The sequence below is a fragment of the Thalassophryne amazonica genome, chromosome 23 (assembly GCF_902500255.1).
Source record: "Thalassophryne amazonica chromosome 23, fThaAma1.1, whole genome shotgun sequence".
NCBI lineage: Eukaryota > Metazoa > Chordata > Actinopteri > Batrachoidiformes > Batrachoididae > Thalassophryne > Thalassophryne amazonica.
In genome coordinates this window covers 9,278,453-9,294,647 of record NC_047125.1, presented here as the reverse complement: position 1 = coordinate 9,294,647, position 16,195 = coordinate 9,278,453, and positions in this window count along the sequence as shown.

Genomic DNA, 16,195 nt, shown 5'->3' with positions numbered 1-16,195 from the left:
AGCCGTAATCGCTATGATGTCCCATTTAATGATGTTTGAAACACGATTGAAACTGTTAAGACTACAAATACCTGAAGTTACCATGTGCTTGCAACGATTTTGAGAATTGGGATGAAATTTTTGAGCAGTTCAAAAATTAGATCTGGTGCCGATGATGGCCTTAAGAACTAGCACAATCCTTACAGATCAATCCACTCTAATCTGTCTGAAATTCTCCAAAATAAAAAAAAAAAATTTTGAAATGTGTATTTTAGTAAATTTTTGAAATTAGGTGAATGAAGTATATAAAATATCCCAACTAGAAATAGGTAACTATTTTAGTAGGTTTCTTAAATCATACATAGGTCATACTATTTATGAACCATGAGTTGATCAATGAAATATATTTATATAAAATATTTTCCCTAATAGACAGACACAAATTTGGGCCTTCTGGGGCTATTCCACAGAGCATTGTTCCTTCCTGTTTAATCCCAAATAGCAAATCATGGCATGTTTGGAAGCATCATAGTAACTTCTTGATCCATCTTTGTCAATCTTGTACAAACTTAGTATATGTAGTAGTTACGACCATCATTGCCACCAGATTTGAAATCAGGATCCAATTCTTGAAGTGATCAAACATTTCATCCATATTCTCAAAATCACTGATAGTACATGGTAACTTCAGGGTATTTGCTATCTTAACGGCTTCAATCATGTTTACTCAACAATAACACTTTAGATGGAATAAGCTAATATACAGACCAATCAGCCATTGTTGCTTTGTGTGTTGGCGAAGCAGTGACAGCAAGGTATTGTGTTCACTGGCATTGGTCTAGACAAGATAACACAAAAATGGCTGAAGGGAATTTTTTTCAAACTTGGTGGGAATATTACTAGGACTGCTGTCTAGAGGTGATTACATTTTGGAGTAGTATGGTCATCTTGGCTGATCTTGGCTTTACATTATGATGTCATATCTGTGAAGTAATTTTGATGTAATCCTTAACAAAGTGATATCCGGATCCAGATCACCTCCAAAATTTAATGGAGTCTTCTAAGGTCTAACACCAGTGTGTGGTGAAAATTTGGTGAAAATCTATAGTTGTTTTTTTGTTTTTTTTTAACGTAATCCTTCAAAGCCTATATAAAGTGAAATTTTGGTCCAGAAACTGGATCCAGATCACCTCCAAAATGGAGTCTTCCATGACCTAATAGCTATCTGTGGTGCAAATTCTGTCAAAATCCATGGCAGGAGTTTTGACGTAATCCTACTAACAGACAGAGAAATAAATAATGTTGATTATTTTATTACGTCCTTGAGGACGTAAAAATATTTGTTATACTGTATATTAACAACCAAGAAGTCCAGATGGCTCAAACTTCCATACCTGTCTAGAGATTTCAAGATTTTACACACATATATATTTACTTGTACATTTATGTCCTGTGTGGAGTGCACTGTGTATGTACCAGTTCTCTTATAGCTTTCATTTCATTTTCATTTTATATTTTTAATGACTGGTAGAGTTTTTTGAACATTTTTTTTTATTTATATTCTGCAAAACAACGATAGCAGTAAGGGCTATTTCAATAAAGTTATTATTTTTATTGCCATCATCAGCCTTCTGATGCTTTTTTGTTGGTAGAGCAGGGTTGGGCAACCTGTTCCAGAAAGAGCCATGAGGGTGCAGGTTTTCCTTTGCAGCCACTGACTCCACCAGGTGATTTTACTGATTAATATCACTTTGAGCAGATGGAATCAGTTAATCAGTGAAATCACCTGGTGGAGTCAAGTGGCTGCAAGAAACCTGCCCCTCATGGCTCTTTCTGGAACAGGTTGCCCGCCCCTGTGGTAGAGGCTCACCCCTTTGAGTCTGGTCTGCTTGAGGTTTCTTCCTCAGAGGGAGTTTTTCTTTACCACTGTCACCTGTGTGCTGCTATGGGGGTTGGTAAGGTTAGATCTTACTTGTGTGAAGTGCTTTGAGGCAACTTTGTTGTGATTTGGAGCTATATAAATGAAAATGAATTGAAAAATGAATTGAAATTGAAAATTTTCATTAGTTCTGGATTGACAACAAACCAGTTTTTTTCTGCTGGCACAAATTTAAACTTTTGTCATAACTAATTTATTGAGTGTATAAAGCCTGAGGAATCATGCACTTCATGGCACCCTGCGTTGATGCTCATGAGAGATTTTCTTGTCCTGCCCCTACCTGCATTACTCAGTACATGTAGAAGGGGCAGGTGTGCCATCTGGTGTTCAAGAGATGAAACTTCAGTCAATGCGTGAGTCCACCATTTCATTACGTTTTAACACCATTTCATTATTATCAGTCCCCATTTTCTTGCCATTTTGCTAAAAAAATTAAATAAAACTACTTAATTGAATCATATTTGGAGTTTGTCTGCTCCATTTTGCTATGTTTTACCCCCATTTCATTATTATCAGTCCCCATTTTGCTAAAAAAATTAAATAAAACTACTTAATTGAATCATATTTGGAGTTTGTCTGCTCCATTTTACCTGCATGGTGGACGCACCCTTGTTTCTCCCCTTTTCTATAATTTTTTTTTCTCAAATGTGAGGGAGAGGAGAGATGAAAGAAAGATTGAGTGCCAAAGAGTCTTTGGAATCACGCTCGTAAACACAGGCAGTCCAGGTAATGAGATTCTTCCGCAGAAAAAAGCCAAAACCCTCAGAGCTCCTCAGAGAGGACGAACTTCCCAGAGTGCGGAAGAAACACACAGGAGGGCAAGAAAAGCTTCACCTTATTTACTTCCTTTTCTTCCTCTCTCCTTCCCTCTGTGAATCCTGACAGGCTGCTGTATTTGTTTACCTGGAAGACGCCTTCTAGTATCCACACCACACACACACAACACACACACACACACACACACACACACACACACACACACACACACACACACACACACACACACCCAAGTATGCATAAAAAATCAGCAGGTTCCCACTGTAACACAGGCTGGCATGTTTGTTCCTGTTTTAATTCATTTTTTTGTTTTCCACAACAGCCCCGACTGGTTCTCGGCTCTCTGTGCATAATCTGCTTTTTCATTATCATCCTATTATTTTCATTTGCCCGTGAAAAACAGAGCTCAGCGCCAAATGCTGCGCTACACACAATCAGGTTTCTAGAATGCAGCGTTTTGTTTTTTTTGTTGTTGTGCCCCCCTTCATTGGGGACGATCTGCAAAAGCTGTTTTTTGCAGGAAAAAAGTCCATGTTGGTTTGTGGGATTATTGTAGGTTGGAGAAACGCATCTCTCAGCTCTGTGTCTTTTCTTGTTTCACCAGACATTGCGGTAATAGCTCCAGTTAGCTCCAGAGTGGACGCGATTGGTGCCGCGGACACATTGCTCACTTTTCTGCTCTGACGAAGACGTGATTTTGATAAAAGCTATCAAGAAAAAGCCACTTAGCCAGCCACATGTACTGTGATATACTGAGAAACATATGCTAGTTTGAGTTCATACAAAATGTAAAATACAAATGAAAAAGGTTAACAATTGCTTTTAACTATGGGCACATCTAGCAAAAACATTAGCTTCTTTGCATTTGCTCTCAATGATAATTGTTGCTAATTTGTTAACTGGAAAGTTAGCTGTGATAACAGCTCAACTGCTAAAAAAATATAGCCAAAGCTACGTCCCATACTAAAATACGAAATGGGTGAAATGGAGCTAAAAGGTGACTGATAATCACGAATTGGGCGTAAAATGTAATGAAATGGAGCAGAGTGAACCAGACTGACTCCAAATAAGTACTTTTATTTAATTGTTTGGCTTTTGTGTTTTTTTGTGAGATGCACTCAGTACATGTAGTAGGGGCAGGTGTGCCATCTGGTGTTCAAGAGATGAAACTTCAGTCAATGGGTGAGTCCACCATTTCATTACATTTTAGCACCATTTCATTATTATCAGTCCCCATTTCTTGCCATTTCGCTAAAAAAAATTAAATAAAACTACTTAATTGAATTATACTTGAAGTTTGTCTGCTCCATTTTGCTACGTTTTAACCCCATTTCATTATTATCAGTCCCCATTTCGCAAAAAAAAATTAAATAAAAGTACTTAATTGAATCATATTTGGAGTTTGTCTGCTCCATTTTGCTACGTTTTATCCCCATTTCGTTATCAGTCCCCATTTCGCTAAAAAATTAAATAAAAGTACTTAATTGAATCATATTTGGAGTCAGTCTACTCCATTTTGTTACGTTTTACCCCTGTTTTGCTATCAGTTCCCATTTTGCTCCATTTCGCTTAAAAATAATTAAATAAAAGTGTTTAACTGAATCATATTTAATCATATTTGGAGTCAGTCTGGGTCAGTCTGCGCCATTTTGCTACATTTTACCCCCATTTTGTGATTATCAGGCTCAGTTTCATCCATTTCTTATTTTAGCATAGCTGCAAAGCTACCGCTAACGCCTAACATTTATCACATAAATGTAGTTTTCTGGGGAAGTTAATCTGTCATCAAACATTTGGATATGAGGACGATGTGAGCAAGTGACACATAATATTTAGGAAGTGCAGGGAGACAAACATAAAAACGAGATTGCTAGCTAATGCTAGATAATGCAGCATCACTACTCAACATAATTGAACAGCTGGAACTTCACCATATCTATTTAATTGACTTACAACATACAGGACTGCTGCAATATGATTATTAAATGTGGCTCAACCTAGTGATGTTAGGAGTATGCTAACAACACAGCCTCCTAGATGCTGTTAATATAAATCCCATGTTTAAAAAGGACACACAAGTTTTTAATAATGTTTTTGACTTTTTCCAGTACCGCTGCTTGCAGAAAGTATCTTCTGAAAACTGGCAGTAGGTTTGCAAGCGGACGGTAAGCAGATCTTCATCCTGTAAACGTCCAACTAGCTCATCCATATAGGGATTCCACAAGGATGCCCGTTCTGCTACATTTGCCCACAATCCAAAAAAGTGGAAGAACGGGATGAAAAGGCTTGCCTCCTAATAGGTTCGCTTATAAAGTGCAGACCTGGCAACCCGCAAGAAAAAGAAAGAAAGGAGCTGCGCCCTCGGCCAGACATCATCAAAAACCACAACTAACACTACTTCAGCTTCAAACTTTTACCCCGATGGAGCACGATCACACAAGCTTCAAGCCATAGTCACTACGGATACTCTGACTGAACAAGTTCAAATATGATTGAAGCCATGAAGACTACAAATACCCAGAAGTTACCACGTACACTCAACATTTTGAAAAATGGGGATGAAATTTTTGAAAAATTGGATCCCGATTTCAAATTTGGTGGCGATGATGGCTGTCACTACTACGTAAGATTGACTAAGATGGCTCAAGAAATTACTATGATGCTTCAAAACGTGGCCTGATTTGGTATTCGGGATTAAATGGGAAGGAATGGCGCTCTGTGGAATAGCCCCATTAATAAGAGCAGCCCATACCAGTACCCCTCCTCCACCTTGCTTACATGTGACTCAAATTGGTGTTGTGTGTCCATTCAACATCCAGGTCCATCCATCTGGTCCATTAAGATTCCCTCTCATTTTATCTGTCCATGAAACATGAAAATCTGTATTCTGACATTTCTTAGCCCAGTCTTAATGTTTGAACTTGAGTCTTGTTCAGTGGTGGTTGTGTTTCAACCTTCTTTACCTTGGCCTGTCTCTGAGTACTGAACATCTTGTACTTCTGGACACTTTGGGCAGTTTGCAGTTCTGGAATGTGGTGGCACTGGTGGATAACAGCTTTATGGTAGATGTCAACTTGAATTTTTCTCAAGTCTTTTTGCAGTTAATTTGCATTTTTTTCTTCTCCACAAGTTCTTTACAACACTGTTGACTTTTTGCAAAAAAAAATCCTTTTATTGTTTGTCGATCATGTCTATTGACAATAGTCCTAGCTATTTTGAGAGTGTTGCATCCCTCTGCAACACTCAATTTAGAAATTTTTGACTTTTCAATGTATTTTAAGTTTTGTTTGTTTTTTTTTTTGCCTTATTTTGTTTGAGGTAATTCTCCAAGCCTTGACATAGGGTGTAGACCCTTATTACACAAATACATATCACCGGAAAATGCTTAAATCTAATCAGCTTTCAGGTTTATAGAGTTTGGAGTTGGAAAATATGCATAGAAATGACTGTAATACGGCAAACCAATGATTTCATCTCACCCAGCCTAAGCTTGGCATCCATTCCAGGGGGTCTTATGGATCATAGAATATCTTAGGATCAGCAACTCGGTACAGTGGTCCTCAGGACTTGTTTTGGACTGACCTCCTTCAACTGAATGAAGGTCATGATGTCATCACCCTCTGTCCCTGGGGACAAAGAGCAGTGGTTGCTCGTCTGTTGTTCAGCCCTCATTGGAACACCTGTGCTGAGTATAAAGAGTAATTGAACCAGAGTCAATCAGTATTCATGTGATCCATTTCAAGCACGTAATGAAAAGGAGCTTTTGTTGTTAACTGGCTAAACCTGTTTCTGCTCCCTTTGAATGGCTTCGTTTGAGAGAATCGAGGTCATCGTACGTAGATTCTTCCTTTGTCCAAATACAGATTTACACTCTATTGTATTGTCATATCCACAGCAGGTGCCTTTTTTCTTGCATTCTGTTGTAATTTTTGGGGAATCTTAGAATAATAAATAAATAGATGAATAAAACCATCTGCTGTACATGCAGTCAAACATAGGCATGGGATATTAGATACTTGAACCAAATGGATCACAAAACCAGTGTACATAGAACCACTTGATAGATAGAGAGATATAGATATCGACACAGAGAGCTGGATTCAACAAATGAAGCTGTAATACGGCCTCTACCAGTTACCACATAAATGAACCTCAGGCTAGCAAGATATTTTTGGTTTGGATGTTTGATTAATGCACATTTCAGGTGACTTGTATGCGGATATTAAAATGTATGACTAGCATATTTCATATGGTGCAGTTAATCATTGCACCATCACTAGAGCTTGTGTTACCAAGCTACATGCTAAGTAGTGCTAACCTGGCACTAGTGGTTCCCACATGCAAATAAAATATGTTCGTACAGTTAACCACATAGCATGCCACATTGTATCAGATATTTGTAATAAAATGCTGTGAAAGGCCGTACACAGTTGAGTCCACAGCAGCTAACGGGCCCTTCTATAGCAGGGCCCTGACTGGCCTCAGCTCTTACCTGGTTTTATAGATACCTATCTAACAGAACACAGACAGTGTTTTTAATGGCAGCTTCTCTAGTACCAGGAGTGTAGTACGTGATGTGCCACAAGGGAGTTGTCTTGGTCCATTATTATTTACTATTTTCATGAGTGATTTACCATATATTTTTGATAAAGCTAGTATAGTGATTAGGGATGTGAGTCGTACAACAACTCACGATTCAATTCGATTCCGATTCTTGGGGTGACGATTCGATTCAGAATCGATTTTCGATTCAAAGAGCTCTGAGAAATAGTTATATTACTTAAAAATGTTTATGTTTAAGAAATGCAGCTTTACAAGGTTAATCAAGTGATTCTAGATGTAAATTACTTATCTGCTTTGCTCGTTCGGAGTTGGCTGACAGTTTAGCGAAGTACTGGTCAGTAGTCGGCAGATACCGCTACTCCCCTCTTTTAGCTCTGGGTGATGGCGTAGCATGTGGGCTTGCGGATTTGAAGTGCTTCCAAAGTACTTGACTTTCATTTTGCAGATTTTGCACACTGCATAAGTCATGTCAAGCTCCTTCTTACGCAGCAAATAATAAATCCAAAATGCGCCCAAACATTTGCCTTCAGCAAACACGGTGCTGGCTGAATTAGCTCTTCGTCCGCCATGCTAAGCTGCAGCTCACAAATGTTTGAAGCACGGCCGGACCCCCCCCCTTCGCGGAGACGCTGTAGTATGGAAGCCACTGCCTGACAAACAGTACACGCAGCAAGTAAGCAAGAAAATGTTTTAAAAAATACTTTTTAAAAATCGATTTTTGGACATTTTTGGATCGATTCAGAATCGTAATAAATAAGAATCACGATTCGGATGTGAATTGATTTTTTTCCGGGACCCCTAATAGTGATGTATGCAGATGAGTCTACCATTTATGCATCAGCACGCTCACACAATGACTGTTTAAATATGGAACTGCACAAGGTAGTTGACTGGGTAACATCTAATAAGCTAGTGTTAAATACAGTAGAGATTAATTGTATGATTATTGGCTCCAGTTATTATGAAAAAACCCCGTATTAAACATCAAAATTAATAATATGATAATAAATCAAGTACATGAGACTAAGCTGCTGGGTGTAATGGGAGACTCAAAATTATCATGGAAAAAACATAAAAATAATATTTTGTAAAAATGGACAGGGGTATATGGATTATGATAAGACATGCAAGGTTTTTAAGTTGTACTACATTGAATCATGCTATTAAAGCATTACTATTAGTATATCTGGATTATTGCCCAGTAGTTTTGGTCAAATGCCACTGTAGAAATGATAAATAAATTACAGATTATTCAAAATAGGGCTGCTCGTATAGCATTTAAGTGCAGTTCTAGGACAAACATCATCACAATGCACAAAAATTTAAATTGGCTGTTAGTCAAAGACAGACTTTTGTATTCACTTATCATTTTTACCAGAAAGATTATTGACATTATTTGACATTGTTTATGTGCAGTAAATTTGAAGAAGTCCGTTATCCATATTGAGGCAAGTGGGTGAAGGTCTCGCAGCAACACTGGAGTTGTGCCACTGTCAGCTTGGGGGGGAACGAGGACCAGCTGCAGCTAAAACTGCGCCGCCCCCGCAGAAGGGAATGGATGACGTGAGCAGAAAGCCGGAGTGGGTGGGGGGGGGGGGGGGGGGGTGATGGAGGGTAGGAGTGGGGTGGGGAGAGGGAGTGGAGCATGCTTCAGTCCTGTGAAACTGTTTTTTGTCTTTGTGAGTTGAGATAAGAAACAGCTGAATGTTCACCAAGGCCAAAGACATTCCTCTGGAGGAAAACAGTAGGGCAATTTGTCCTTCAGTGTTGTGGTTTGAGCAGTGAAAAACACTTTTTACAGCTTCACTTGAACAACCAAATCTCAATTATGAATTAAGAATATTCTCAATTATGAATTAAGAATATTCCCCGGCCTCTGAAATCTTCATCTTCATCTGCAAGGCGTGCATCTGCTCCAAGATGTCATCCAATTTGCGTCTGAGTTCTGAGTTCAAGAGTCATCGCAGTCTGAGAATGCAGCGCCTTACCCACCTCATTAATCATGACGGACAAGTGAGGGGCTGTGGTTCTTGATACTGCCGTCTTGCCAATTTTCCGGTAGATCAGGGCAGCACATAAGCCAGAAAGTACCAGCCCTGCTACCATAAGACCAAATATGAATAAATCCTCGACGTCCTCAACAGAGAAAGGCGCAAAGCACGCAACATGCCACGACCCCCAGGAGTCGAGAACATAGACCGCAGGATAAGTTCCATCTGGGCAGGTAGGATCCCCCGGTCCTGACCTTCTTGTAGAAAAGATGGTGTCAGTAGCGTTGACACCATCATCAATTGTCATTAAGTTACCTTATATTTTGTTTAGGAATTTTTCTTTCAGTTCACAAATCATAGATACAGAACCAGACATGTTGTGTTGGGCAACTTTACTCTACCTGTTGCTAGAACTAATGCCATTAAGAAGACTGTCATGTTTAGGGGTGTGAAGGAATGGAATTTATTACCAGATTACATTAAACTCACTTCTAATGAATGTCTTTTCACAAAACTTCTGAAACTGCATCTGTTGGTATAACGAGCAATCTGGGTCAAACCTTTAAACATATATAGATAATTTTTTATGTCCATGTGTGATGATGAATGGGGATCCAAATAAACAAACAAATAAACCAGGGATCACGTCCCGAATTATTCATAACATTATCACTTAAAATAGCTTGAATAGCTAGTTCTTCATTTTTATTGTTATTGTTTTGAATTCACCCACATTACCCTTGTCATGAACTGGGACACTAGTTAGAAAGACAAGAACTGTTTTTTTTTGCGCCAAATTATAAGTATGTTTATTTCTATTTTAAAATTAGAATTTGACATGTGCTTCTAAGGGTAGTGACCTGCTTGTGAAGCCAGCCTCAAGTGGCTATTCAATGAACTGCAAGTATTGACATTTCTGTATTGGCTTCATTTTTCAGCACCGGAGGTTGGGGCTTGTTCTGCTGACAGTCTGTCACACCACAGGGCTCCTGTGTGTGAACTGTCTCAGACATCAAGCTGTCAGGTCGTCATGTGATCTGATCCCTTTGTCAGGTCCGCTGCTTGTTACTGTCACAGACAACCAGGCACGGCCTGTTTTCAGGCATTTTTGACTGACTGAATTAGCGTCCAAGTCTTTGTTAGCTTCCTTGCTCTTTTGGGGTATGTTTGCTAAATTTAAAAAGCATAATTTTTTGTCTTTCTTCTCCCTTTTGGCATTGTCATTCATTTGAACTGGCGCTGGCCTTCAACATGGCTGCCAGTTGCCAAATAGCTGCTGTTATTTGCCAGCCGTTCACGCTTACCCGACACTCAGCATGTTTTCACACACGGAGTGGGGAGTGTGTGCAAAGACAAAGGGTGTCGTGGTGCCTCACATCCACCACGATGACTGCCAGAATCCCCATGACCAACCGCATTCTCAGTGCGGCCACAAAGAGTCAGAGTGCAGCACCTCACCGTGTAAGCACTACACTGTTGGCTCCACTGATGCTGTTTTATTTTATCACATTTGCCAGTTTATTGTGGCTGCTCAAACTTCACTGTAACACTGTGGTGTAGTGAAATTCCAGTTGATAAATCTACGCTAATCAAGCCAGAATTCCCCCAAATAAAAACACTTAATGTGTAAAGTGTATAAAGTGTATAAAATCTCCCAAATAACAATACGAGGTCTATTAGAAAAGTATCCGACCTTATTATTTTTTCAAAAACCATATGGATTTGAATCACATGTGAGTACATCAGACATGCTTGAACCCTCGTGGGCATGCAAGAGTTTTTTCACGCCTGTCGGTTACGTCATTCGCCTGTGGGCAGTCTTTGAGTGAGGAGTCGCCCACCCTCTCGTCGTTTTTTTCATTGTTTAGGAATGGCTCAGAGACTGCTGCTTTGTTTGATCAAAATTTTTTCAAAACTGTAAGGCACAACTGAGTGGACACCATTCGATAAATTCAGCTGGTTTTCGGTAAAAATTTTAACGGCTGATGAGAGATTTTGGTCTGGTAGTGTCGCCGTAAGGATGGCCCACGGTGCCTGACGGCGATCTGCGCTTCGAGGCGGCAGCGTCTCGCCGTTTCAAGTTGAAAACTTCCACATTTCAGGCTCTGTTGACCCAGTAAGTCGTCAGAGAACAGAGAACTTTCAGAAGAAGTCGGCATGAGGAGTTTATTCGGACATTCCATTGTTAACGGACATTTTGTAATGAAAGAACGTACGGGCAGAGTCGCATGTCGGGCCGGACCCGACTACAGGGGGTCGCGACAGGAAAAACACCTCCGTTGGCAACCTTAACGGGCAAGTTGGAACATGCCCAAGCTGTTAAACAATTTCTCAGTTACTCACTTGTTGAAAGCCATCAAAAGCCGCCTGAATTTTACAAATGGTTTTCAACACGGAGGTGTTTTTCCTGTCGCGGCGCACACAGATTCGCCGAGTCGTCACGGAAACGACTCAGCGAATTTGCGCGCACGTCTTTCATTAAAAAATGTCCTTAACAGTGGAATGTCCGCATAAAGTCCTCATGCTGGCCTCTTCTGAATCTTCTCTGTTCTCTCACGATGTCCTGGGTGAATTAAGCCTTAAATTAGGATGTTTTCAGGTCGAAACAGGCCAACGACGGCGCCTGGAAGCGCTGCGCGACGTCCCGCTCCGTGGGAAGTCCTTACACCGACAGAAACACCCCATAATCTCTCATCAGCCGTTAAACTTTTCACCGAAAACCAGCTTAATTTCTCGAATACTGTCCACTCGGATATTCCTCACAGGTCCAGAAAAAATTTTGATAAAGCAACGCGCGCCGTCTCGAGGGCGGGACCACATCTCACTCAAGGCCTGCCCACAGGGAAATGACGTCACCGACGCGTGAAAAAACTCACGCATGCGCACGAGGGTTCAAGCATGATTGGTGTAATCGCACGTCATTCAAATCCATATAGTTAAAAAAAAATAAAAGTGTCGGTTTCTTATCTAATAGACCTCGTAACTAGCTATTTTAGCATGTTTCTTTAGCAAAGAAATATAAGCTGATAAATAAAGTGTACTTTATACTGACAGCTAATAATTTGGCTATAATCTGCTGAATCATTCATTTTGAAGCATGTATTAAAAAAAATACTGAGAAGTATGCACCATGGTCCTTCTAAATTATATATTTAATCCAGTTGCAGTTCAAAATTGGAAAATGTTGTAATTTTGTCACGGCACTTTGCTTACTTTAATAAAGTTAGTCTTTATGTAGTATATATTGTATAATTAGCTTGGCATTAGCTTGGTATGTCAAAGCACTGTCATTGCACTAGACCATTAGATTTAATTGTTGCTGTGTCTTAAAAAATTGCTAGCATCCCATAACATGATACTAACTGGTGTCACATGATGCAATGCTAGCATGCTAACATTTGCATGAGCTGAGTGCCTCCATTGTGAGCAATGGGGTTTATTACATGCTTCAAAAAGGATACTTGGAGTTACAATTTGTAACTGTCTTCCTGACAGACATGAGGTGAACAGGAAGAATTTATTTTGTTCTTTTATTTTACGGGCTATTTTACAGAAGGCCGTTTCTTTCCGTTTAATCCCAAATAGCCAATCAGAATGTTTTGAAGCATTACTGATCCATCGTTATCAGTCTTGAACAAACATGTCCTACGTAGTAGTTACGGCCATCATCAGCACCGGATTTAAAATCGGGATCAAATTTTTGAAATGTTCAAACTTTTTTTAAGTTTAAATTTAACCAGGTTAGTCCCATTAAGATCGATACCTCCTTTGCATGAGAGACCTGGACAATTATAAAGTTTCTAATTCATTCAGTTTTCAACATGCATACTCCACACAGAAAGGCCATAGGTGGTAATCAAACCCATGACCTTCTTGCTGTGAGACAACAGTGCTAACCACTAAGCCACCGTGCTGCCCAATCATTTGAACGATTCTCGAAATCATTTGTTAACTTTGTGGTGTTCATAATCTTAAGAGTTTCAATCATGTTTATACTTCTTTAAACTTCTTTAATACGTGACTATGGCATGAAACATGTTTGATTTTGCTCCAACTGGGCACGATCAAACAATGGCTCAAACAATGGCGGTTTTTGTTCAAACTTGAACAGCACAGTGGTGTCTGGATGAAGGCGCAAGGGTAGAGGAGGCAAGCGTGCAGCTGCTAGTACAGGGAGAGTAAGCCTTTTCACCCTATTTTAGGACTTTTTGAATCACAGACATTTGTAATAGAATGGCACCCTGTGGAATAGCCCTGATATGTCATTTTGGATAAGGATTATGTTCTGCTACATTTCTTCAGAAGGTGGCAACATGTACCTAATGTTAGTTGCCATCTGCCAGTTAATTTCAAGTAAGATGTTTTAAAACACTTCAAAGTTGTGTTTTGAGTGAGCCATTGCAATCCACTTTTGGCACAATCCCCTGGCACGCATTCTATCTACTGGTGACCATTCAGTATTTTGAAGGTCCATTGGTCTGATGGTACCTCAGGTCAGTCGCCTGGAGTTTCAGCACTTTCCCACTTCCAGGCCAGAAGCCGAACGAGGATGTGCCATGGAGAAACTTTCAAATCCTGAGGAAGATTAGAGAATGAAAAGCAGGGTTCTAGCTAGAACCATTTTAGTGCCGGATAAATTATATGATCACGGATCATAACTGGGGGTGCAGGGACCCCTTGCAGGGGTCAAGGGGGCAAAGCCCCCTGAAGCTATAGGGTTTTATACCTTTAAAATGTTATTTGCAAGCCCTATTTTTAACCAATTTTGAGTGATTTTAGATGCATTGACAGTAAGAATTATACACAAAAAAAATGCCATTTATGTTGTAATATTTGTAATACCAAAGTTCTTTTTAAAATGTTTCTGTCGAAGTCTAAGTTACTAAAATAAATAACATTGAAAAGGTTAAAGCACATTAATATTTGATGGCCATTTGCTCTATTCTTCTTCTTTAATCCAGTGAAGCAGGCAGAGTTTTTCTGTGATGACAGTTTTTTTACCAACATGTTTTAAGTAGGATTGCCTTACTTAAAAAAAAACAAAAAAAAAAAACACAACAGAAACAATATAACCACGAATTGTCTTGCTGGAACAAGAGCTGTACGCGCTCTCTCCTGCCCCTCCCTCTCATTCTTCTCCTCCTTGTTCTCACCATTCCTCCGAGCTTTTTGGAATCGGGAGCCTTTAAACTGTAAAATAAACCGTAAACCTCTGAATACATCAGCATCTGCACACACTGACACTCTGGAATATCCATGGAAGTTTTTTCTCAGCCACAAACGGCAGAGAGACTGCTGATCTCTGTCGTTTGCCATTGAGATATGAAGAAAATGAGAAATATATTTATTTCTTTAATTATTTGGTTGAACTTGCAAAATAAAAAAAGTATGACACTATAAGCTTGAAATACAATTGAATTGGTACATTTTTCAGCAACATTTCAGTTAATTTTTTGGAAAATCCGTTGTGGGCGGCAGAGCAAATTTGAACCCGAGAACCGGGAAAGAAATTTGCAGTGCCGGGTGGTACCACTAGGCGGCGCCCACTGTAGCTAGAACCCTGATAGAAAGGTGTCGCCACTGTTTTAAGTAGTTTATCAGCTACCGGCCTTCTTTAGGGACCTTTGGAATAATGATCCGTCCCCCTATCTATTCTTAAAATCTAGTATTAATTTTGTGTTCTTTTGTGTATTTCAGTTTATAGTGCGATTTCTGGGTTGCTAATCATGGGGACTCCACAACAGTCTTTTCAGACATTCTGAGCAGTGTTTGAAGTTTTTACCGTAACCACAAAACAACTTCTGGGATTTATGTGGTGCATCACAGTTCACCACAAACTGATCAGTTCATGCCCTTTATACACTCTTTTTAATGTGGTGAGTCACAAGATGATAGCATTCGGTAGCTGGGATGGACAGACCCCCCACCCCCCACCACTCATCTACACTGTTATTCTCTGCACAGGGAACAGGATGACCCTTTTTAGAATCCTCTCAAGGTAAGGAGTTGTCCCCATTGTTGTAATCCTTTAATTTATGCTTTTCACAGTATAAGAGAATGTTTAAATTATTCTTAAAGAGAAACAAAGGAAAGTGTGGGCTCTCCTGCAATACACAGAGAAGATAAAATGGCAACATGAAGATGAGGAGAAAAGGCTTGTGTTAATTAACTTTGGCCTTCTGAAGAGCGGATTATCTTCATGCAATCTTCAAGGCTACTCTCATTCGATCCTTATCTCTTTCTTTGTTGGGGCATCTCTAGGTTTGCTGACAGTCTTGTTTGATTTCATACCACATCATTAACCTAGGGCAGAGATCTGTGTTGATAAGAAGATAAGGGTGACCCTTACCTGAGCTCCCACAATGCAGCTCTTCGTCCTGAGCATTGTCTCGGGTTGTCTTTGAATTCAGTCGCAGAAGAATCTACAATAAATCGGTGATAACACCAACACAGTGCAACAACAATTTGAATAAACTCTGTGCAGCTGATGCGGGTGGTGTAAAATGACAATTAGCATCAGTTAGCTTGTTTGCACCTCCTGTACAAGATGTGTCTGTCAAATGTGGTAAATGGATGTGTGTTGATGCTAATATGTGGGGAAAAAAACACCTAAAACATAAGACTAGACCTCATGAATGAAAAAAATTGTGAAAATACAGCCAACAGTCTTTGTAGCCAGCGTATACTATTAAAATGTAAAGAAAAAAAATGTTGAAATAAGAAATTCCAGCAGCTTGTGGGACCCAAAAACATTTTATATAAAGCGAATTTGTGCATCATGCAGAACAAGCTATACAACTAAAATGGGATAAGGAGTTGGGCTACCAATGTATTGACCTAGGTTGGAATCTGGATCAGTCTGCCTGTGTTTGTCCTTGGCTGGAGAATTAACCTGCATCGGACTGGCATCTAACCCAGGTGAAGTCATAGACTGATCCATTTCATG